This window comes from Cynocephalus volans, chromosome 5 (genome assembly GCF_027409185.1).
Source record: "Cynocephalus volans isolate mCynVol1 chromosome 5, mCynVol1.pri, whole genome shotgun sequence".
Lineage (NCBI taxonomy): Eukaryota > Metazoa > Chordata > Mammalia > Dermoptera > Cynocephalidae > Cynocephalus > Cynocephalus volans.
In genome coordinates this window covers 134,156,652-134,181,705 of record NC_084464.1, presented here as the reverse complement: position 1 = coordinate 134,181,705, position 25,054 = coordinate 134,156,652, and the positions used below count along the sequence as shown (strand labels likewise).

Here is a 25,054-nt window from a genome sequence, read left to right as displayed (position 1 = left end):
ATTTAACTCCCAAAATTTGACATTCTCTGCCAGCAATGAGGAAGAAACCAGTAGCCAGAAATAAAGTGTGAATTCAAACCAGAGCAGAAGTGTCCAGCTGACCTTGTTGACCCAGGGAGCTGAAAAATGAGCCCAAGGCCTGTGAGCTTGAGTTGTAATACTTTTAATAGCCATTTAGGAATAGAAGACTTTGACCTGTGTTTGTTCCAGAAGTGTGCTAGAATTGAAACCCAAAATAAACTAGGATTCTTGAAAGGCTTCCCCTCTTCTGAAAAGGAAACTTTATGTAACAATAGAATTGCACAGCAGCCGAAAGTTTTACAAAAGATAAACAAAATTTGGGAGAATTTGTCACCAATGACTTGAACTACAAAAAATAATGAAGGAAGATCTTCAGTTCAAGGGAAGGATACCAGATGAAAATTCAGATCTACACAAAGGAATGAAGATTGACAAAGGTAAATAGATAGGTAAATATAAAAGATTGTCTTTCATTTTTCTCCTAATTCATGAAAGACAGCCTACTGAAGCAAAAGTAATTACATTGTATGGTGGGATTATAATATGGTGTGGAAATAAAATATATGATCCCAACAACACAAAGGATGGTGGAGTGAAATTACATGTGTTTAAGGTTCTTTCATTTGGCATGAGGTGTTATATTAAACTTGGATAAGAAGTAAGTTTAGGGTGCATAAAATAATCCCTACCATTAAATGTTAATAAGAAAAATACCAGGTATAACAAAAAGACAACAGAATAATTAAAATGAAATTTTTAAAAAAATTATTAACCCCAAAGAAGCCAGGAAAAGAGAAAGAAACAAAGACCATATGTGAAAAATGGAAAACGCACAGGAAGATGGCACACTCAAACCCCAACCACAGCAATAATTGCATTAAATATCAATGGAATAAACATTCCAGTGAAAAGCCATTGACTGTCAGATTGGATCACACAACCAAGACCTAACTACAGGGGATGTAAAAGAGAAGCCCTTTAAATATAAGCACATTGTGATACTACATCCAGTTCTAAGACTGAAGAGCTCACTCCTACAGCTGCTGGGAGTGTTATCAACTGGCAGCTCTCAACTGAGTTCCTTTCCAGGACTTGCCCTCAGCTAAAGAGAGTCACTTTGCCCAAAATCACACCCTTTTTGGGGGCAACCATCATCCGCTGACTAGTCAATGCAGAGATATGAAGAATATATCCTTTTGCCTGTAGTCCAGGGCCCCCTATAAGCCCAGCTGGGACCTCTGTTGTAATTGCACCACAGACCTTTGCAGCCATTGTCTCTCAGTCCCACCCCACTTCTTTCATCCCCCAAAAGGTATTGATACTGACAGCACAACCCAAATAAACTCCTGCATACAAATCTCCATCTCAGTCTCTGCTTCCTGGAACCTGAACAATGATAAGGCACAAATAGGTTGAGGGTAACAGAATACAAATGATATACTTTGCAAGTAATAAACATAATGAAGTTATTCACAAAAAATAGGCCTCAAATGAAGAGTATTAGTATATATAAAGAGATGAATTAGAAAGTGATGAAAATAAATCCTTCAGGAAGACATACAACCCTAATGCGCATATTCCTACAATCAGAGCTTCAAAATACATAAAAACTGGCAGAATTACAGGAAGAAACAGCAAGTCCATAATCATAGTTGAAGCTTTTGTCACATGATTTTCACAGTAATAAACAGAAAAAAGTAGATAAAAAAATTTAAAAGTGTATACATAAGATTTGAACAGTAATATCACTGATGTGACCTAATTGAGAGTTACAAGACACTAACATCAGTGATTACAGAATACACATTATTTCCAAGTGTGCATGGAATGTCCACCAAAAGGATTATATAAAATAAATATAGACAAATTTTAAAATTAAAAGATTAAAATATCACAGTGTATGGAATAGGACCACAATGAATTAATTTAGAAAGCAATGGTAATAAGATACATAAAAAATCTTCAATATTTGAAAATTAAAAACCATACTTCTAAATAATATATGAGTCACAGAAAAAAATCACAAGTGAATATAAAAAAATTTAGAATAAAATGAAAATGAAAATACATCAAATCAAATCTTTTGGTATACAAATAAAGTAGTTATTAGTGAGAAACTTATACCTTAAAATGATTATGTTAGAAAAGGAGAAATCATTTTGTGATTTAATTTTCTACCTTAAGAAACTAGAGAAAGAAAAGCAAATTAAACAGAAAGTAAGTAGAAGGAAACAAAGAGCAGAAATCATTAAAATTGGAAATATATTTACATACAGAGAAGATTTACAAATCTCAAAGATGATCATTAGAGATATTAAAAGGATAATAAGGGAATACTATGAACAATATTATGCCAATGAATTCAATAACAGACAAAATCAGCAAATTTCTTGAAAGACACACATAAAACCTGGTGCAATAAAAAATAGAAAATCTTAATGGTCCTATTTCGATTCAAGAAACTAACTTCATAATTAAACATTTTTCAAAAAAGAAAACCCCAGGGCAATATGGTTTAATTAGTGAATGCTAGAAAACATTTAAGAAAAAATAATGACAATCTTTTACAAATACTTTCAGAAGAAAATAGGAGGGGAACACTTTTCACTACACTGTAGGAGACCAGAACTACTCTGACCAAAAACCTGGCAAAGACAATTTCAGCAAAAGAAAATTATAGATCTATATTTCTTATAAATACAGATGAAAAAAATACAATTTAACAAAATATTATAAAGTCCAATCCAGCAATAAAAATAAAAATATATCATGACCAAGTATGGTTTATACCAGCAATGTAAAATTGGTTTAGCATTTGGAAATTAATGTAATTCAATGCCTTAACAGAATATTATTTCCAAGGGTGCAAAAAAACTATCTGACCATATTCGCCATCCATTCATGTACGAATTCTTGGCAAATCAGGAAAAGAAGTATTTTCCTACATCTGATAAAAAACTATTTTTGAAAAAACTACAGCTTATATTATATTTAATGATGAAATACTGAATTATTTTAGAAGCAAGGCAAAGGTGTCTGCTTGTCCCACTTCAACACCACCTTTTACTGACAATCCTAGTACAAGACAAAAATAAATAAATAAAAGAGGTAAAGCTTAGAAGTTTAGAAAGAAAAACCTTTAATTCATAGATGACAACTTTTTATGAAGAAAATTTTGAGAAATCCATCCAAAAAACCCCAAAACTACTAGAACTGAGTGAACTGTCAAAGTTACAGGTACAACAATGAACTAAGAATATCTGAAACTTCAGTCGATGCCTTTTCAGTTCAAATACTGAAATATCAAAACAGTGGGTGCTCTGGAGGTTGGCAGTGGGCTATTTATAGTCCAATCCTAGTTCAATGCAACTCTAGGAGAGGTCTGAATGATCAGACCATCACCTAAACTGCCAGACAGAGGAAAGAACTTACACACTTTGGGAAATAAAACAGAAATATCATGTTTCATTCTCTCCTGATTTTTTTGTATATAGTGTTCAGAATACTATAAATATTTTGAGACATAAGAAGAAGCAGGAAAATGTGACTCTTGGTGGAGAGAAAACACAATAGACCTGTATATGACCCAGATTTTGGAATTAGCATTTGGATTTTAAAACAAATGCTTTTTTGAGTGAGACTACAAAGGCACAGGCAACTAAAACAAAAATACACAAATGGGACTACATCAAACTGAAAAGCTTCTGTACAGCAAGGGACACTATCAACAAAATGAAGAGATAAACTACAGAATGGGAGAAAGTGTTTGTCAACCACACATCAGACAAGGGGATAATGTGCAGAATATATAAGGAACTCAAACAACTCAACAGCAAGAAAACAAATAACCCAATTAAAAAATGGGCAAAGAATCTGAACAGACATATCTCAAGAGATGACATACAAATGGCCAACAAGCACATGAAGAAATGCTCAAAATTACTAATCATCAGGAAATACAAATTAAAACCCCACTGAGATATCACCTCACTCCAGTTAGAATGGCTATTATCAACAGGACAGAACATAACAAATATTATTGAGGATGGGGAGAAAAGGAAACCCTCCTACATCGTTGATGAGAATGTAAATTGGTACAGCCATTGTCGAAAACTGTATGGAGGTTCCTTGGAGAACTAAAAATAGATCTACCTTATGATACAGCTATCCTGCTATGGGGTATATACCCAAAGGAAATGAAATTAGTATATTAAAAAGACACCTGCACTCCCATGTTCATCGCAACACTATTCATAATAGCCAAGAGATGGAATCAACCTGAATGCCCATCAGCAGATGAATGGATAAAAAAAACTGTGGTATATATGCACAATGGAATATTATTCAGCTATAAAAAGAAATGAAATCCTATCATTTGCAGCAACACGGATGGAATTGGAAACCATCACGTTAAGTGAAGTAAATCAGGCAGAAAAAGGAAAACAGGGCATGATCTCATTCATATGTGGAATCTAAAAATGGAAATAAAAAGTAGTTCTCATAGAAGTAGAGAGTAGAATAATGGTTACTAGTGGCTGGGAGGGGATGGGGGTCAGGGGAGGAGAAGTGGTGGAGTAACAGGAAAAAAGCTATGCTATTTACCCTAAGTGAATCACTGTGCAGTCTGTGCACATACTAAAACAACACACTGTGCTCCACAAATATCTACAAGTAAATGTTAAAACAATACAAAACAAAACTAATGTGAATATATTAAATAATTTACAGAAAAAGATACACACAAAGCAACATACATATCTATTAGACATACGGATATATGCATATATATGAGTTTTATATACATGTGACATACATATGATATACACTACATTATAATATATAGTATGTATGAGTATATAACATGTATATATAAAACATATATTTATATATCTATAAACAGCATAAGAAATGGAAACTCTTAAAAAAGGACCAAATGAAACTTCTGGAATGAAAGTTACAATGCATTAAATAAAAAATATTCTTTGGGAGGACTTAACAGCAGACTGGAAACTGAAAAAGAAAGTCCCAGTAAATCTGAGGGTGAGCTAATAAAAATTATTCAGACTGAAGCAAAGAAATAAAAGGTTGGGGGTGAAATTGAATTTAGTATAAGTAACCCGGGGAATATTATCAGAAAGCAGGAGAAAGAGAATGACACAGAATAATATTGAAATAAATAATGGTCAACATTTTCCAAATTCTGATGAAAAACATCAACCTAAGAACCTTAAAGCACAATGAACATCAAATAGGAAAAAGAAAAAGAAAACCACAGCTAAGCACATCATAATAAAATTCTGAAAATAAGAGAAAGCTTTATTGCAGTCAGTCAAAAAAGGTACATAGAGGAACAATAAAAAAGTTATAGCTGGTTTCTCATGAATCCAAAACTTAGCTCTTACAGTTCTCTTTTCAAATATTATCATTGTTCTCATGTCCCAACTCCTTACCCAGGCATTTAACACTCTCCACGACTCTTTCAGCTTTATCACCTAGTATACCATTTGCTGTAGCAAAATTGATTGTTTCACTTTATTTCAAATGGTCCACAATTCTCCCTCACAATTTTAGCCTGCACAGCACCTTTCACATGCAATAATAGTTCCTGCAAACAATCTTAATCAGTTTTTAAATAGTTCAAAAACGCTACTTTCCCCATGAAGCTTTTTCTGGTCCTCAAAATCAGAAGTGTTCTTCTGGTCATATTGTCATATTATTGTCATATTATTTTTACCTTCCTCTGTAGCACTATTCACAGTCTGTCTTAATTTATCATTATATTTGTGTACATGTTTTTTCTTGAAAACAATATTTGTATACTATAAAAAGTATATGTTTGTACATGTTTTGTTCCTGAAAACAAATAAAACAGAACTGCTACAAGATGTCTATGATAACAAGAATCTTTTTCATTTATCTTTGTAACTCCCATAGTGCTCTTTGTATAAAAGATGCAAATAAGTGGTTGTCAAATTCAATAGCCTCCAAACTACTTTGATTGGGTCTCATTCATTGAATATAAAAAAAGCACCTAAATATGTGTATATATTTATGTATGGGTCATTTACATGTTATAATGGATTTGTATATTTTGATTAATAGTAGGCACATTACAAAATATATTCACACATATAAATGTAGAAAGGAAGTGGTAAGAATGAAATAAACAACATTTTACAAAAAGTTTTTAAAGTTATTTGACTATAATTTCTGGTTATATTGGAGTAACTGGGATCTGATTATTCTCACTATAAACAACTAAAACTCAAGAAAAAATACTGAATGCAACTGTTTTCACGGCACAGGGCTTGGTCCCTGAGAGAAGGAAAATAAGCAAGATTAGCTCTTGTACAGTAAACAGTCTATTGTCTAAATCCTGCACATTCCAAAGAAAAGTTTGTCCCTCGACTAGCACCTGGGAGATAACCTCTAAGCCTCTGGAATAACTTGCTTTATAAGAGTGTTTGTGTTTACTCTGGGCCTTGTGCCATACAGATAGTGTGTGTTAACAATGTGATCACTGGTGGGAAATTTGTGCCTCACGGTATCAGTCTGACCTCTGAAGAAGCTGAAGACAGTAATGAAGGTCAGCCACATGGGTAGTTAGACATGCTTATGTAACTGACCCCCAGTGAAAACCCTGAACACCAAATCTTGGTTGAGCTTCCATGGTTGGCAATTGTCACACATTGTTGCTGGGAGAAATAAGTGCTCTCTGTACAACTCTATGGAAAGAAGACAACTGCAAATTAACTCCTTGTTCCTCCTGGACCTTATGTGCCTTTTTCCTTTGATGATTTTAATTTGTATCCTTTCACTCTAATAAACCATAATCATGAGTCTAACAGCTTTTCTGAGTTATGTGAGTCTTTCTGGTAAATCACTGAAATAGAGGGTAGTTTTGGGGAACCCTCTACTACAACCCTACAATTATTGATTCATATTTCTGCCTAGATGTATTAACTAGACCTCAAAACAAGCAAATAATAGCTGTCTTGCTGAGCTGATGAGGCAGAGATTAGAATTTAGAGAGGCTGAGGTGACTAGAATATGTGATATGAATAACCTCATGGTGGTGACCTGCTTGTTCTAAGGAGTTCCAGGAATCTGTACAGGAATACCCTTGAGATTCTACTGAATAATAAGCTGTGCATGCAGAGGGTAACTTTCCATGAGGCTGGGCAATAAGCCACCAGGGAACTGTAGGCTGAGCAATTCTGAGAAGTCACACAGGACCTGAACAATGTTTGGCATTGAGTGAGAAATCCCACAGGAGTCCAGCTTCAATGTAGGGCTAAACTTGTCCTCAAGTATAGTCTAATCCAGACTGCCCTGACAAAGTTTACAGCAAGCCTCAAAAAATTGAGCTGATATGCAAGTAACTTAACTTTATGCTCAAACAAGGTTCTGAAATAATGTCCTTTTTCTGAGAGCAGGACCAACGCCATTGAAGATAACCCCTCCATTTTGTATAAACTCAGGCCGGAAAAACACAGGTGGGAAAACGTGGGAGGGGCTGGAGGAGCCATGCTAACTGCAAAATTAGCTTATGTGCTGTTGGCTTGCTTGCATTGGCTAACAACTCCTAGCGCGGTGATCGGGTGACTGAGTTGCCGCGCTTGCAGCTTTAAAAACTGAAAGTAAAAATGGCTTGGGGCTGCACTCTGAATTGGCTGGTACGGTCCAGGCAGCCGGCAATAAAGTTTTTTTTCCTTTTCCATATCTGTCTCTGAGGGTGATGTCTCCTGACACCTATAACAGTTCAACACTTTTAAAAGGAAGAAAAAAAAAAAAATCAAGCAATAATGTAAAATCCATCACCCAATCAAAGGTATTAGACATGCAAAGAAGCCAGAAAACATGACCCATTAGCCAGAGAATAACAGACAATAAAAAACACTCTCATAAATGGTAGAGAAGATGGAATTAGCAGCAATGAATAAAAATTAAACTTAAAAATTAAAAGACAAACAGGAGCATGATGAGGAAGGAATAGTACAAAGAAAGCAAAACTCCTAGAACTGAAAAATGCAAAAAAAAAAAAAAATTCCACTAGAAGGACTTAACAACAGATTAAGTACCATAAAAGAAAAGATGAGAAAAAAGAGAGAAAGAAAAAGATGAAGCAAAAGAAAATATCCAATCTAAAGAATACTATGAACAAAGTTTGATAACTTAACAGAGCCTCTGAGTCCTGTACGACAATACCAAGTAATCTAACCTACATACAACTGAAGAACCAGAAGGAGAGTTGAAGGGGTTTGCAAAAAATACATATTTAAAGAAACAAGGCCAAGCAGTTTACAAATTTGATGACACACATCAGTGAAGCCCAAGCAGGATACATAGTACACATGCACACAATGTGCCCACAACCTCACGTAATCCAAACGAATATAGATCACAATCAAATTGTTGAAAACCAGTAGTAAAGACAGAAATATTAAAAGCAGCCAGATAAATATTTCATAGACTTTTTGTCAGAAACAATGCAAGCCAGAAGACAATGGAATCATTAAAACAGGAGAAGAAATAAAATGTCAACTTAGAAGTTTACATACAGTAAAGGCATCCTTTAAAAATGAAGGTAAAATAAAGATTTAAAAAAAAAAAAATGAGAAAACTTGTTGCCTACAGATCCAGTCCAAGAAATATTAAAGGAAATTTCTCAGGCTGAAAGTATGTGATAACATAAAAGTGGGGCTTTCTGCTTGTTTTGTTCACTGCTATATCCCCATTGCCTGAAAAGGTGCCTGGAACATTGTAGTTTCTCAACAAATACTTGATGAATGAATGAGTGAAATGGTGCGTAAGCCATATTCATTTTAGAAAAAGCTATGAAATCAAGCACGGGAGTGTGAGCAAATCAAATTTCAGTGAGAAAAACTGGCAGAAATGAGTTCAAATGACAGCCAGAAATCAAAAGATTTACCAGTCATGGTACAAACAGAAGAAAAAGAGATGAAAGTTAGGAACGAAGATGATCTCAGGAACAGTAGGACCTGACAAAATCGTATCTGTGGCACACTCCTGGAAACAGACTTAATTACAGTGAACAATGAATGCTCAGGATTTTATTATCTCCTACAGGGCCCACCCAACAAAAAGACTTAATTTCATTGAACCAACAAATTAATGATTTCTCATTACATGCAAAGCATCATCTCAGGTGTTAGGATTGCTGGCGGAAGAAAACACGGCCCTGTCCTCAAGGAGTTTAAGATCTAAATGAGAAGGCAGAGCCTGTGCACAGAAATTTAAAGTACATTAAGTGTCCACTTAGTAGAACAGACAGAAATCAACAGAGACTTAAAGGGTCTGGAAAAGTTCCTCAGAAATTGTTAGCTGGGTTGTGATGAATTAAATAGGGATCCTGGTGGAGGCATCTGGTCAATGGTATCATGGAAGCCACAAAGTAGTATAGGGGATCACAGACAATTTGGAGCACACACAAGATGAGTAAGCAAGGAAAATTAGTCAGGAATGAAAGAATGGAACGCACATCACAGAGAGAGGCAGAGAGGAAATAGAAAATGTTGCTCCTGAAAAACAAAAAGATCAAAATAAAAATGGCCTTGGCATTTTACATTGCAATCCACAGGAAACCGAATTCAATGACCGGGATCCTCACGATTTAGTTCCTTTTTCTTGAATTCATTTTGGTAGCTTGACGTTTCTTACAACTAGAAAAGAGCTTTTAGGGAACAGAAACGTCTTATTGCTATTGAGAAGAGAGCAAGCATACTACTCTACTTCCTTTTGCATTTTTGCAATTAATTTAATTATGCAACTTCAGATTCTAAGTCTAATTTATATGAAATATAATATATAAAATATAAAATTTACCCTAGGGTTCTACAGCAGAAAATGATTAATGGGCATCAGCTTTTACTGAATACTTATTGAATGAAACTTTCTATGCATGGTGGGTCATATATATTATCTCCTTTAATCTTTAAAATGACACGTTGACATATATATTATTTTCCACACTTTATAGATGAAGAAATTGAGGTTCAGAGAGAATACATAGCATGCTCAGGATCACACAGGTAGAAAGTAGTGGCACCAGAATTTGAACTCAAGTTTATCTGATGCAAGAGCCCAATGTTCTTTCTATCACACATTGTATGTTTCCAATTTTTAAGTGACTTTAATTCTTTCACACTGTGAAACCACAATCAAGAATGCACATCTTTGAAATAAAACATTTTGAATAGTTTTCAAAAATTAGTAAAGTCAATACAAGTATCTAAATTTGCCAAATCTATACTGCTCAGTATGTTATCTAAAGGGGACCCTCTTTTCCTCACCAAAATGTCTATTTCAATCCCTTTTTAGTGGTCTTTATATTATAAGGCCATGTGAATACTAGCATCTGTCTGGACAATACAAAAAAATGAACTTAGCCGTAAACACAAAAACTAATTTGAAAAAAAAGAACTGCAAGACACATGCAACTAGTTTCTTGATTCTTTTTTGTAATTTTCCTGAAGCATAGATGGAATATATTTCTAACAATCTGAAATATCCTCTTCAAATCCAAGCAAGGGCATGCCTTATATCTGTGCACTTTAGAGTCTACTCTACTTCGGCAACCGTGATTCACCATGTACAGATGCTGGTAATGAGTCATGGGCCCTATTTATTTCTAGGCTGACTCCATCATTTGTTCATGACCCAAGAAACACAAACACATCCTAGATGTTCACAGACACTCTCATGCCAGCTTCTCCTCTTGGCATAAAGTGGTCCGTAGGTATGCATGGCTCTATCTGACCATCTCACATCACCACAGGAAGAAAGGTGGGTACAGTATGGTAAGATATTTAAGAGAGAGAAACCACATCCAAATAACTTTTATTACAGTACATTATTATAATTGTTCTATTTTATTAGTACATATTGTTGTTAATCATTTCTTGTACCTAACTTATAAATTCAACTTTATCACAGGTATGCATATATATGAAAAAACATAGTACAGGGTTTGGTTTTACTCGTGATTTCAGATATCCAGCGGGGGATCTTGGAACTTATCTCCACAGATGGGGGTGCCTACTGTAAGCCTGGGAGATGTGGTTCCTCTCTGCTGCATGATGTGTATGTCACTGATCAGGAGGACAGAAAATCTCAGAAGGAGGTCTTTACCAGCCCATTTCCCTAGACACAGTCAGAGTTGGGGTCAGCTGCAGAGACGAGGAATAGGCGGAACAAGGATCAGGGACATAGGCTATGCATAAAGAAGGGAACTGTTCCTGCAATTTGCCAGTGACCTCATGACTGTCCCTGAGGCCAGTATGAATGCTTGCAATACAAGTGACCCATCTGCCAGGGTGACCTCAGGCCCTGGAGCAAAAGCAAATAAAGCCATGAACACCCTGTTCTCTGGACACTTTTACCGCCCTTCCTTTCCAGGCTCTTCAGCTCTAGACCCGAAACTTGCAACTCTGGCTCTTTCTTCACTATGACTCCAACAAATTATTCAGATAAAACATGACTATTCCCTCCAACCCCAAGAAATGTGATTAAATATTTCAAAATAACAGAAGCATTTCTCTAAATTTTGGTTTTCAAAAGCCCCCTTTACTGGAAAACAAAGAAGTAAACAAAAGTCCAATGGATTCTCCAAGCATTATTTGAATGGTACAGGACTCAAGTTTCTGTCAGATCAGTTACAAACCATGGTTAATGAGGCAGGAAATTATTTTCCTCTAGCAAGTAGTGGGGTAAAGCCATTAAGGCCACAATCAAAACATTTCATGCCATCAATTAAACCAAGAAATATATCAACCCTTTTTCTAAGGAAAGAAACTACTGCTAAGGATCAAACATTTTACAGGATGAATGAATGAGGATTTTTCAATACTAGAATGTCGAAATAATAAGAGCAAAGAATTGACATGTGTGCAAAATATAGTTACATATTAAAATGATCGAATTTCAGTCTCTGAAGAGACATTAAATGTCCTCCAATGCAAAATATCATATTATTCTTGAGGCTGTGAGTGCAGTGTTAAGAGCCTGTACTGTCAACCAAAACCTGAGTTTTAAAGTCCACCTCTGCTATTTACCAGTCATAGGATCTTAGGCTTAAAATTGGAGAGTTACAGTGTGAAATAAGATCACACACATGAAGTAAAGTACACACAGTTTAGCAGATGTTCACGGAAGGATTTATATTATCGTTTAATTGAAATTTTCCATGAACTTTTTGAAGTACCCCTGTAGTATATGCTTAATTAATGCTGGCTGTTATTACAATCACTTCAATAACACTGACAATAAATGCCTGGTTTGTCTTTTTGAAAACCTTTAGTAGCAAGAAAATCATTTTTGTAAGAGGCAACCCATTTCGTTTTCAGATAACCTACACTCTTAGGAAGTTTTCTATCCATGATTTCCCTGAAATTTTGTTTGGCCCTAAAAGAAAACTCACTGATTGACATGAGTCAAGTCTAAACTTTCTTTTACATAACAGCCCCTCAAATAGCAAAGAGCTGTCCTGACCAACAGCCTTTTCTCTCTCAGGTTGGGCATAGCCAGTTCCCTCAGTCCACTTATGCCATTTCAAACAGCTTTACCTTCCTAGTGTTCTATTTTGAGGAAATTCAAGGATTCTTCTTAAATTATGGGATCCACAGTCCTACAGTTATGGTACAAAATATAGCAAGGATATTACCACTCTTACTCTGGACCTGTCAGTGTAGCCTGAAGAGTACAGTAGTTTTGTGCTCAGTTTATAGTCCTAACTCATGCTGAAATCTAGCCAACAAAATCCCTAAGTCTTTGTCCCACGAGATGCTCTAGAGCCTTCTTTCCTACCAGCCACTACACATGCAGTTGGCATTTGGAACCCAAGTGAAACAGCTTTTCATGTGCTCCTCCTAACGCCATCTTGTTGGACTAAGTCCATCGTTTCAGCCTGTCCTACTAGATTCTGATTCTGCTGTTCAGTGTGCTCTTTCCCAATGTGCCATGACTTTCTTAGCGTGTCCTCAATGCCCTCACAATAAACATGTTGAGTAGGCTGATGTCAAGGACCATTCTTGAAGAGGGCACTAGAATATACCTACAGATTTATATCAACTCCTCAGAAACAGTTATTGAGCTAATAGTAGGACTATCATTCAGTCTGTTTTTCTGTCTTTTCTATCTTTTTCCTGTAACTATATCAGAAGCCTTTGACATACACCTTGCTGAATTCCACATGTACTAAGTATAAAGCATGCTTTTGTTCCTCCTTTCCAGTAATGCTATCACAAAGGACTAAGAGGTTATTCTGAACACCTGCTGCTTCCAGAATTTATGCTGGATTCACACGATCATGGCCCCCTAATTATTTACATTTAATTACCTGAGAATTTCACTTTATGTCAACAATTCACAAGAAGTTCGCTGGTCTGTAGTTTATTGTCTCATTCAAATAAACAACTAGAAAAAAAGATTTTTCTTAAGCAAATCTGATGATAAAATACACATAAGAAATATGTGTTATTAGATAACCTTACAGATTGGGAATCAGGAACATGAGTTTAAGTCTATGATCCACTACCTAGAAAAAGTTAATGGCTGTGTGTAGACGGTTTTCTAAATATCTTCTCAGGTTTACAGGGATCACTAAATAACACTGAGACTCTTCCATAGACAGGCATTCTGAACTCCCTTCCCTCTTCTGCCAAGACATTCCGTATCTTTATGAGGTTACTCAACCCATTCACTTTGAGTGCAAGGAAGTTAGCACCTGCCACAAGAGATCAGAATGTGAAATGTGATGAGAGGGCCCTGTGATAAGTGCCTGACCTTAGCAAACAAAAATAAAACTTCTGAGAAAAAGATGAAAATGCAGCAATTTACAAACCAGAATATTGACCTCAGTCAATATTGATATCGGTAATTAAAGTTCCACTCCACAAGAAGCAGTGGATGAGGCTGTGTACAATTCAAGGCATTGCCAGGAGGCATCAGGGAACTCCCCCATTACTCAGTCCTTGTGACACTATAACATGATAGCCTCTATGAAAAAAAAAAGTCAACAAGCCATCTTAGCAATAGGAACCTGGGGCCCATTTCTCATCTGGTGTAATAGTTCACGGAGCAGATCCAAACACAATGCAGCACCCTTGAAACCGGCAGGAGCTCAGCACTCTGATCGGTGCCAAAGAGCAAGATGAGAAATGGGGCTGGTATAAATATTCAATTGGGAAATTATGGCCAATCTCCTCACGCTGTGTGTTTAGTGCAACTCAAAACTGTTCCACCTGGTCCCTTCTGGCTCCCTGGTGTCTACCAGGAGCTGGCAGCTGGAAGGCAGGCTGAGCCTTGGAGATCTTTTAATTTGCTGTAGCTCCAGGGGGGGCAGGCAGGAGGGATGACAATGCATATGCTGGGATTCAATTACAGGGCTGTCGTTTTCCCAGGTGGGAGGCACCACTGAGTGCAGAGAATTCCATTTGTCAAGGTCCCTTAGGAAATGAATGGCGGTTTGCAAATGCCGGTGGTGTGGAATAATGCACTATGGTTTGCACTCAGGACATAGATTGTGGCAAAAAAAAAAAAAAAATCAAGCAAATTGAATATTTTGTAAAGGTGATGTGCTATCTTTACTTTTCACTTGTTTTCCAAAATAAAATCATCTGTAAATTATTTGAAAAATATAGGTGGCAGCCCCTACAGTCTAAAATAAGTTGCTGTTTAGCCTATAAAATGTAGGATGAGAGGAGCTTTGTGACCACTGTCCATGAATCTCACTGCCAAAAAAGTTTTTAAAATTGCATAAACTTAGATGTGTTCCAACCATGAACATTTAAGGGGAACACAAAATGCTCTAAATTTAAAGCACTTGAACAGTTCCTAAAACTTTGACAAGAATACTTACAATGAAATTCTTTCTTTACAATAAAATGTCATAATTTCATTAATTTTAAGGAGACTGATCTCAATAACTGGTGGTAATCTGTCAGTGCTGAAGGAGGAGGGTGTGCTTCATATTTCACCTGCTACAAAGCAAAGTTCAGCAAATACAAGAGTGAGTTTGCATGAGGGATGGTTACCTAGCGATAACTGGATTATTTCTATACGAATAGTTACTATGCTAATGACACACCATAAGGATCTATTTATTAAAGTAGGCCTGTCAGTGCTAATACTTGGGACAAACTTTTTGGGTAGGCAGCTTTACTTTACGAGGGTACTTCAAAAGGTTTGTGGAAAAATAGAATTAAAAGATAATACGAATCTTTTCATGAAATTTTTGAAGTACCCTCATCTATTTAAACAAAATAACAAGGTGCATTTGTTTCGACTTTGTCTCCCAGCATCGCACTTGCCCTAGAATGTCCTATTCTCTCCATGGAAGTTAGAGCAGTAACCAGCTCAGTCTAATCTGGCCTCTGTTCTAAACCCTCTAATGCCTTCCCACCTCTCTTAGAGTCACTCCCAAATTATTCACATGGCCTCTTAGGCCTTACTTCCTTACATGATACACTGATGCCCATTTCTTGACCTCATCTCCTGATTCCCCTCCCTCATGTGGTCCCAATCCCATACATCCCATCTCCCCAACCTGTCTGTGGTTTTTCAGACATGCCCAATGTGCTCCCAGATTAGAGCCTCTGCACTTGATTCTCTCTTTCTCTAGAACACAGTTCCCCCAGCCACCCTCCTTGTCCTGTTTCTATGCTCAAATAGGGGTATTCAGAGATTCCTTTCCTGATTTCCTTACATAAAATGTCCACACATTCACCCAATAATTGTCTACTATCTCACTACCCTGTTTTATTTTTCTTCAGGCAATTACCTCCTTGACATATTGTATATTAATTTAAGCATGCACTGTCTCTCTTTTAGGAACATATACTCCATGACAGCAGGGAGTTTTTGTTCATTGATCTACATTGCCTAGAATTGTGCCTGGCACATATAATAAATACTCAATTAACGTTTATTGAATGTATAAATTTTCCAGTAATTTCAATTGACCTACCTAGTCAGACCTGGTTACCTAGGCTTTTATTGCATTGCTCAATATTGCTAGTTTTTGTGGCAGGGTTTTATTGTTTTTTACAATCAATTCTCTGATAACCAAAAAATATGATTACAGCATAAGAAATTTTATAGCTTGATTGACAGAGAATCTCTAATTTTTTCTCATCCTTAAGTATGAAGAATAGAATACTTTAATAATTATTTAATGAGTGCCTACCATGCATTAGGCACTGTGTGTTCTATTATTTTAATAAAAACACGGTTTTACCTGAAATTAAAATTTTTCTTGCATTCTTTGCAAAATATTGATTGTAACCTAAAACCAAGCAATGAGGTAAAAAGTAAACATATTCTATTTTCAGTCCCCAGATAAATAATTTATTGAAGCCTCAGTGGTGTATAACACTTCAAATGTCTCTTAAACACACACACACCTAAAATATAAATAATAATCTCTTCTTTAAAATGTTTATGAAATCTATCAACTTTGTAGGATAAGAAACGGCTCTCTTTTTCTCCCTTTCAGCTGATGAGAACTCAAAGAGGGCTTGACAAGCTGACTAAGTTCACATAACTGATCCCTGGAAGAGACTTCATCAGAACCCAACTAGGAGCCACTGCAATCTGAACCCTCGAGTGTCTCTAGAGTCATCTCCTCCTGATTACTGATCTCATGGGCTTTTTTATTTTTTCTTCTTCTTCTTTAACTCATACATTGACTCTTCTCTAGCATTTGACCATGTTATTGACTTCTCAAACTTTCCCCCTCCTAGGCATACCTAACACCTCTGTGGTGATCCTCCTTGCCTGGTCATGAATTGTCTATTTTCAATTTCCTTTTACCTAAAAGGAAGCTCATTTTTTTTTGTTCAGGTATTCATCTCTCACCAACAAATGTCTCAGGGGAAGCTAAATTCACTCTCAGCCCAGGAGATGGAGGCCTAATTCCTCCCTCAAACTAATGCATGCTTTGGAATTTGTGCCCGTGGGACACAGGAGCACATTGCTGGAGATTTGTGTTAAGTTCCTCCTCATTCTTCTAGGAGAGCTTCCACATCCAAACTGCCTCTCTGGCTGGATGTGAGCAATGGAGCATGTAGTCCTGATTTCTGCCTCCAGTCATTCTATCACCAGAGAAGAAACAAACATAGGGCAAATCCAAAACTGCAGTTGGCCTAGCAAAAGGAGACAAAGGAAACTGGTTTCTTGATGAAGTTATTGAGCTCCTGGATCAACCAGTCCCAAGGAGGCCACTCTACCTCTGGAATTCCAGGTATGTGAGCCAAAAAATTACCTTATTGTTTAAAGCTAGGTGAGTCCGGTTCTCTATTACTTGCTCTCGAAACCATTTTAAGTGATATGACTCCTCTTCCTGGTTTCTTGACGTCACATCTGGCCAGTCTTCTTTCGGGTCATTCTTGTCCTCTGACCTTTCTGATGTCCTTATCTTGCAGCCTCAGCCCTCATTTCATCTCGCTCAGGTAAGCACCTTTCTGGGGAAATTCCACATGTATTTATGTCTTCAACAACTATTTTTCTGTTGATTGATTCCAAATCCATCTGTCCTCATACCTCTTCTGAGGGTGAGATCTCATCACAATTTTATGCTGGTCATCTCCACAGGGATTTGTTCACAGACTCTTCTAACCTCATAAGTTCACAGCTAAGCTCATCACTGCTCTTTTCACGCCTATTCATACTCTTATCTCTCACCGCACAATTAAATTGGTTACTCAAATTGAAAACGTAGGTGTGTCCTCAAGCCCTTAATCTTTACACAGTTTGCCGATACTATTAGGGTTTCTGCCTAAATAGATACCAAAATATTCACTCCTTCTCCTGCTAATCACTAGTTAAATTAGGTCTTCATAATTCTTCACCTAAAGTTTTCCAACAGACTGTACTCATTGCACAGAATCTTAGTTGTTCACTCATTCCTAAGCGCATACCAAATAGCAGGCGCTCTACTACCGTACCTTGATGAGTGAACAAAGACCTTCCTGGCTTACTGTCTTTCATCTTCTCTCCAAATCATCTGCCAGACAATCATCATAATTATTTTTCTCAAATACAACTATAATTATGTTAACTCCCCTTCTTAAATCCCCCTCACTCCCAAGGCTCTCCAGTGGTGTCACTTCAAATACGTATTTAACAAATATTTACTACATGTCAGACTCAATTTTTTTTTTTTATTGAAACATGATTGCACATATCTGTGGGGTACTGTGTTGAATATCAATATCAATACCTGTGTGCAATATGTGATGCTCAAATCAGAATAATTAGTATATTAAACACTACACAAAGTAATCATTTTTTGTGGCCCTTTTTCAATTTCTTGCTAACCTCCTCTTCCCCTCCCTTTCCCACCTCTGGTAACCTCAGTTCTGTTCTCTCCTTTTGAAAGTTCAACGTATTATTGTGATTGTCATATCTTTCTTTTTTCACAATTTATTTATTTATTTACTTTTGCTCCTACTTATGAGTGAGGACATGCAGTATTTCTCTTTCTGTGCCTGGCTTATTTCACTTAATATAATTTTCTCTAAGTTCATCCATGTGGCTGTGAATGGCAGAATTTCATTCTTTTTTATGGCAGAGTAATATTCCATTGAGTTACAGTTTAAGAGAATGTATATTTTTCTCCCCCATCCTACACTACAATATAAGCCCCACAAAGGCAGATAATTTTTGTGTTGTTCACAAAGTGGAGAATGGATGTTAGAGAAATGAAAAAAGTTTGATTGCTACAGTAGCTAGAGCTTTTGAAGGCCAGGAAGGGGAATCTGAGAAGGAAACAAAGTAATTAAAGCAGTCTTTGTAGGAGATTAGTCTAGCTAGTCTGAGTGGGTGTGGTTTAGAAAAGGAAGAATTTATTGGCATAGGCTGGTTAGGAAGCTGACGTAACAATTCAGGCAGGATGTCAAATGATTTTTGACTAAGGTGGTGATGGCAGGATTAAAACCAAGTGAAAGGCATTAGGCATATTTTGCCTGGAAAATTACAATTTGATGATCAGATTATTTAAATAACACTTTCATTTATTTGTATTTATTGAGCAACATAGTTTGAGTTACTCATATTTATTGAGTACCCAACAAACAAGGGGTCTTCAAAAAGTGCATGGAAAGATTAACTTCTAATTCCATTTTTCCACAAACCGTTTGAAGTACCCTCGTGTTTACTGAGCACCTATTACTTAACTGCCAGTGGACTTGTTACTAGAATCAAAGGTAAAAGCCATGACCTGAATTTGCATAGTGGTCACAGTCTGGTAAGGAGGATGTGAAGGCAGCACAGCACAAGGGCAGTGCTGTGGACACTGCTGGCACAAGTGAGGAGTGATTCACTTTGCTGGGTTTTGTGTAAGCTCATGTGTGTGCACAGATAAAAGAATGCATCAGTACTGAGATCTGAGTTTTTACACTGTGGTCAAAGTTGGTGAGGGATTCTAGAAGATGGAAGGACAGGTTTATCCGAAGCATGGAGGTATGAAACGGCATAGAGTGTTCAGGTTCCTGCAAGCAGTTAAATATTTCTGCATCACAGAGGTCAGGGAGAAGGGGGTGAAAAGTACAGAGCACCTTCAGTTCTGTGCTGAGGAGTTTGGATTTCAGTCAACAGGCAGTGGGAAGCAAATGGAGAGCTGGAAGCAACAAAGCAGCCTGGTCAAAATTTCATTTAGAAAAAATACGTGATGACCACGTGGAGACTGAATTAGAAAAGGGAAAACCAGAGTCAGGGAGGCACAGTAGGAGATCATTGAAGGGCTGAGGTAAAACAAGGTCAGACTCTAAACTAAAGCTGAGATGGGGCAATGAACTGGGAGCTATTTAGGAAACTGAATGACCAGAACTTGGAAACTAATTAAATGTGAACAAAGTGAAATTTCAGAAATAATTCAGGTTTTGAACTCAGTGGTTGGGAGAAGGACAAAAGAGGAACAAAGTGGAGAAACTGTTTTCATTCAAGGATGAAGGACATGTTGCTTTGAAGGAGGGGACTTTCAAGTGATCAGAGAGGGGTGGGGGTGGGGCTCCTAACATTTCGGTAGAAGAAGAATATTACTGATTTCAGTTCGGTTCAATTTATCCATGCTCTTTAATGTCTCAGCATTGCTTGTTTTGTTTTCCTAATTAGAAATTAGATTTTTCCAACAGGTATCTAGTTCTTTCAACATATATTTACTGAACACCTATACATGCCAGACACTGTCCCAGGCACTGGTTAATAATCGAGATTATTTCAAGTTTAATGCTTTGCCTAGGAGAAAATTTATAGACATACATATTTCCCACTAAAAAAGATAGCTGGAAACACCACCAATATCCATCAACAGGTGATTAAACTGTGGTACTTCTATACAATGGAATACTGCTTAGCAATGAAAAGGAATAGCCCACTGTTACACATTGATAACATGGAGGAATCTGAGAATAATTATGAAAATAAGAATGGTTGCCAGGAGATGGTCGGGGGGGGGAGAGAGTAGGAAACAGAAATAAATTATTAAGGGGCAAGAATAAACTTTTGGGGTTGATGGACAAGTTGATTATCTTGACTGTGGTGACGGCTGGAGTGGCATGTTCACATGCTAAATTGAACACTTAAAATACGTGTTAAATATACCTTAGTAAAGTCATTTTTTTAAGAAAAGAAAAATACTAAGTATCTTTATGAGATGCGTTATGGGTTAATTTTAATTTTTTTCCTTTTGCTTGTTTGCATTTTTAATGAGACTGTAACACTGTATTTCCTTTGTAATAAAATTCATTTAAAAAATTATAAAAGGTGTGTTGGCCAGGTACTCACTACTCTCTTAATAATCACGAAATTGTAACCTTAAACAACAATGAAATACTGTATCAAACCCATCAGACTGGCAAACATTACAAAATCAAATACAGGTCAAATGTCTGCTAGAGTGTGGTAAGATGGGTAATTCTCACACTTCTGTGGGGAATGCAATTTGGTACAGGTAATTTGGAAAGAAATGTTGCAGTATCTAGTAGGGTTAAAAATGTGTTTTAAACTACTGATTGCAATACCAGTTTTCAATTTTCCATTATTCCAGTAATTGGTGCCATTTTAAAGTATTGGCACACATTTTTGTGTATTTTGCATAAACACTAACATTTCAGACTTCAACAGCTTAGTTCAGCCCTCCCAGATTTCTCCCCAATCCCCCTCTCCTTCCCTATTCCTTCTTCCTTCTCCTCCCTAACAGCCTCACTGCGACCCCCCCCCAGTCATTTTACTGCTCATGAAAACCTCTTGCCTCCTGACATCTCCTTTGTCTTCTCCATCCCAGTCTCACCACCCCACACCCACCCACCAACCCTACTCCAAAATTAAAGGCTGAGCATAGATCAGAAGTGCCATGTGAAGACACATCTCTCCCTTGGGATAGACGACAGTCAGAGAGTGGGCATGGCTGGTAGGGAGAGAAAGCAAAACTGTTGCCAGAGGCACAGTGTCAAGAACTCGACTCAAGCCAGCACAAACACAGCAGGAAGAGTGGAGGCCCTTGCAGGGCCAGTCACCACAGAAGTGGCACTTCTCAGGGCATTTTGGGAGGAGGGAGCTAAAGACCAGGGAAGTGGCAAAGTCAATCACAGCTAGAAGGATATTTTATAATTTTATAATTTATACTTACTAGTTTTTTATTGAAATGTTTGAAATATTTAGTTTCACAAAATGTTTTTATTGAATGCACAAATTCTAATACACTGAAATACTATTACTGAAACTTGTATTACACAATAAATGCTGATGCAAACACCAGGTGCTAAGTCCTCAAAGTCCTCTTTTCCCCACTGGAGTTTTTCAGCTGCATAAGAATTATTCCATAGCATTGTTTGTTTGTAAGAGTAAGCAGTTAGAAATAATATAAATGATCATCTAGAACGATGCATAGATAACTTGAGTTATATGTAAACACAACAGAATACCATACAGTGGTTATAATAAATGAGCTGGGGCTACATGTAGTAATATGGATAATTGTAAAGAATATAATCTTACAAGCCACAGGATGATGCATACCATTTTATATTCATGTGGATTTTTAAAACTGCCAAAAACATATTACATTTTGTTTTTGAATTCATGAATATATACTAAATATATAACTTCTCAACTCAGGATAGTATTTTTCTCAAGGAGAGAGGAGATAGATATCTCAGAGGAATGTACACAGGGACCCTCAACAGCGTCTGTATTGTTTATTTTTATGATCCAAAGTGAATGCAAAATGATGTTAAGATCTTCCATAGATACGGGGTGGGTATAAATGTTTATTTGTCTCTACTCTTATCTGTTTGCAATTTCATAATAAGAAAGAAATGAGTAAAAATTAAAACACAGTTTTATTCCTTTTCAAAGCAAAGGGATGGGTACTAAAACTATTTTGTATTTTCTAACTGAAAACAGTAAGTTAAAAGACCAAAAAAAGAGTTGGCTTTGTAGACATATAATACTTTTAAAACCCCATAAAAATGGAAAATAGTGAACTGTTCAGGTGTAATAGAGGTAATTTAGGCTTAGGAGGTTTCCCTTCCAAATTCACGCCCCTATCTATGAATTTATGAACAATAGGAAAGCCCATTACTATCCATAACTCTGTCCTGGTTAAGCTGATTATGTGGACAGTTCAGCTTTTGACAATGCAAATGTTCCTATAGGCAAAATATCTTCTGAAGCTGAGCTGCTCTTGTTCAAAGTTTATTTTAAGCAAAACCATAGACAAACAGGGTTTCAATTCCTTCTGTAATGTGATTCCCAATTTCAGAAAACTCCAGACTTTGCAATTCAGTAACTGTCTATGTCATCTCAAAGTGAGGAAGAGCTTCAGGACACCCACAAAAAGATCACCCAATAAAAAGACACCAAAATAATGTCCAGGTCATTCTTAAGACTAACCCATGCTAAACAAAATATATCGTAACCAAATTTTAGGCATATGGAATGAATTCAAAACATTGTGGCTTTACCACAAGCTCTGTACATTAAACCTTACCCCAAATGAGATGTTACTTGATTTATTTAGACTCTTTGGCATGTTGGAATTAATGAGCTGACAGTCCGACCAGCTCTTCTTTCTGGGTTCTACGAGAATTCTTGGATAGAAGAGCTACACTAATTTGAATGATATTCATATTAGAATATGACTCCAGGTGCAATTATGATCAGCATGTGGTAGGAGCAGCAGTAGTTCGTTCTGCATGACACTTCTGCTGAGTGCATCTGCCCAAGGGTAAGGCAGACATCCCGCTCTGACCTGTATTTTGCATGATTGGGCTGTATCTAGCCTTGTCTTCACTGGAGATGACGCACAGCCTAAGAGTGTGCCAAATGGAGGAAAAAGGAAGGAAGGGGAATCCTTTAAAGGGGTCTGTCCATCTCCTATCTGCAGAGAAACTTGAGTTAGAAGACAGGGTGCAGTAACAGCAGTAAGTAGAAGAAACATAAGGCAGATTGAAGGCTGTTAAATAGCAACCTATTCAATATATGGAATGCAGCTACCCCTGGAATGACTACAGGGCTTGAATTGAGTGTTGAAGTTTAAAGAGCTGCTTGTCCAGTTCCCCGGGCTCAAACCATGGCTAGCATTAACTCCAGAGTCTGCATGTAGCTCAAGTGCAGTCACGTGACAGACTTAGGTCTCCAGCTTACAGTCACCAATGGCACCCCACGAGTTTGGCAAAGTTGGTTTTCCTTGTGCTTCCACAACTGTGAAAGTTGCTCAAAGCCATCAAAGTCATCCCTCCTTCAAGCATTGTTTTTACAAAAGGTAAGCTCTAGTGCCTGCTGTCAGAGTCCTATCTTAAAAGTCTAAGTGGGTAGGCATGAAGAATGGCATGCCTGGAAGGCCTGGATTCCAGACTTATCTCCACTTTTTTCCTGCCGGGTGACATGACTTAGGCTGTATTGTACCTCAACTTTCTCACCTATCAAATCAGGGAAAACCTCTTGATCTGCCTAACAAGGAAGATGGAGTAAAGACTGACATAACTTATGTTTGAGAAGATACTCTTAAAATTGTAAGTTGTATGCAAATGTAAGATATTATTTGTAATAATGGCAAAAATAATAAATCAGGAGAGAAAAGGTATTTTACACCAGGTACCTCTTCTTTCTATAGTCTTCACCTAACACTGAGATGTTTATCAATATGCTATCAGCTCTGCCTACAGGAGATGCTGAATAAGTGTTCATTGTTGTAATAATAAGTAAGAATGCATGAGAATATCTCTTAAATTAGGGGAAAATTCTGCATAGTAAGTTATGAATGACTTGTTGGTGAGGTTCTAAAGACAAGAATTACAGATCTCTCTAGAGGTTTTCTGTGCAGTGTCACTTGTCCAAATATATCCCTACAGCTTCTCCACTATGGCAGGTAACCTCAGAAATCTACTCCCACACTCACGCATAGGAGAGGTCTTCAAAAAGTTCACAGAGGGATTCATATTATCTTTTAATTCAATTTTTCTATGATCCTTTTAAAGTACCTTGTATACACACACTAAACAAAACCGCAAGCAAGAGTAATAGCATAAACATCTCTTCTGAGTTTTCAATGTGGAGCATTTTATTCATTTATTCATAAACATCTTTCCTGAATGCCCAGTGTACTGGCACTATGCTAGGCACCACAGATACAGGAGGAAGAAGTCATAGCATTTGCCCTGCATAATGAGACTGCACCTCTCAGACTGTCATGGCTGGATATTGTTGGACTGTATTGCACTCCCTTTTAAATACACAGAAATCTTTTTGGTTTGGGTAGCAGATGGTGTTCCCCTCATCCCATGGAGAGGACTGCACATAGAGTAAACATGTTATTTATAGTCTATCTGCATGCTGTTTTCCATTTCAGAATTATTTTCATACAGAATAAAATTATCTCATTCACTTATAAATATTTATCTGAAATCTACTTCAGTTGAGGCATATTTAGGGGACACTGAGTTTTTTTAAAGATAGAATCCATTTCCTGCAAGAGTCCACAGTTTAGTTAGGAAGACAAACCATAACAATCACG

General features: G+C 36.9%; 1 protein-coding gene across 6 annotated transcripts in view; it reads right to left on the bottom strand.

Moving 5' to 3' along the window:
• Window positions 1–25,054, bottom strand: part of EYA4 (EYA transcriptional coactivator and phosphatase 4) — a 260,369-nt gene that overhangs the window by 69,521 nt on the left and 165,794 nt on the right. The gene's annotated exons all lie outside the window — the stretch shown is intronic.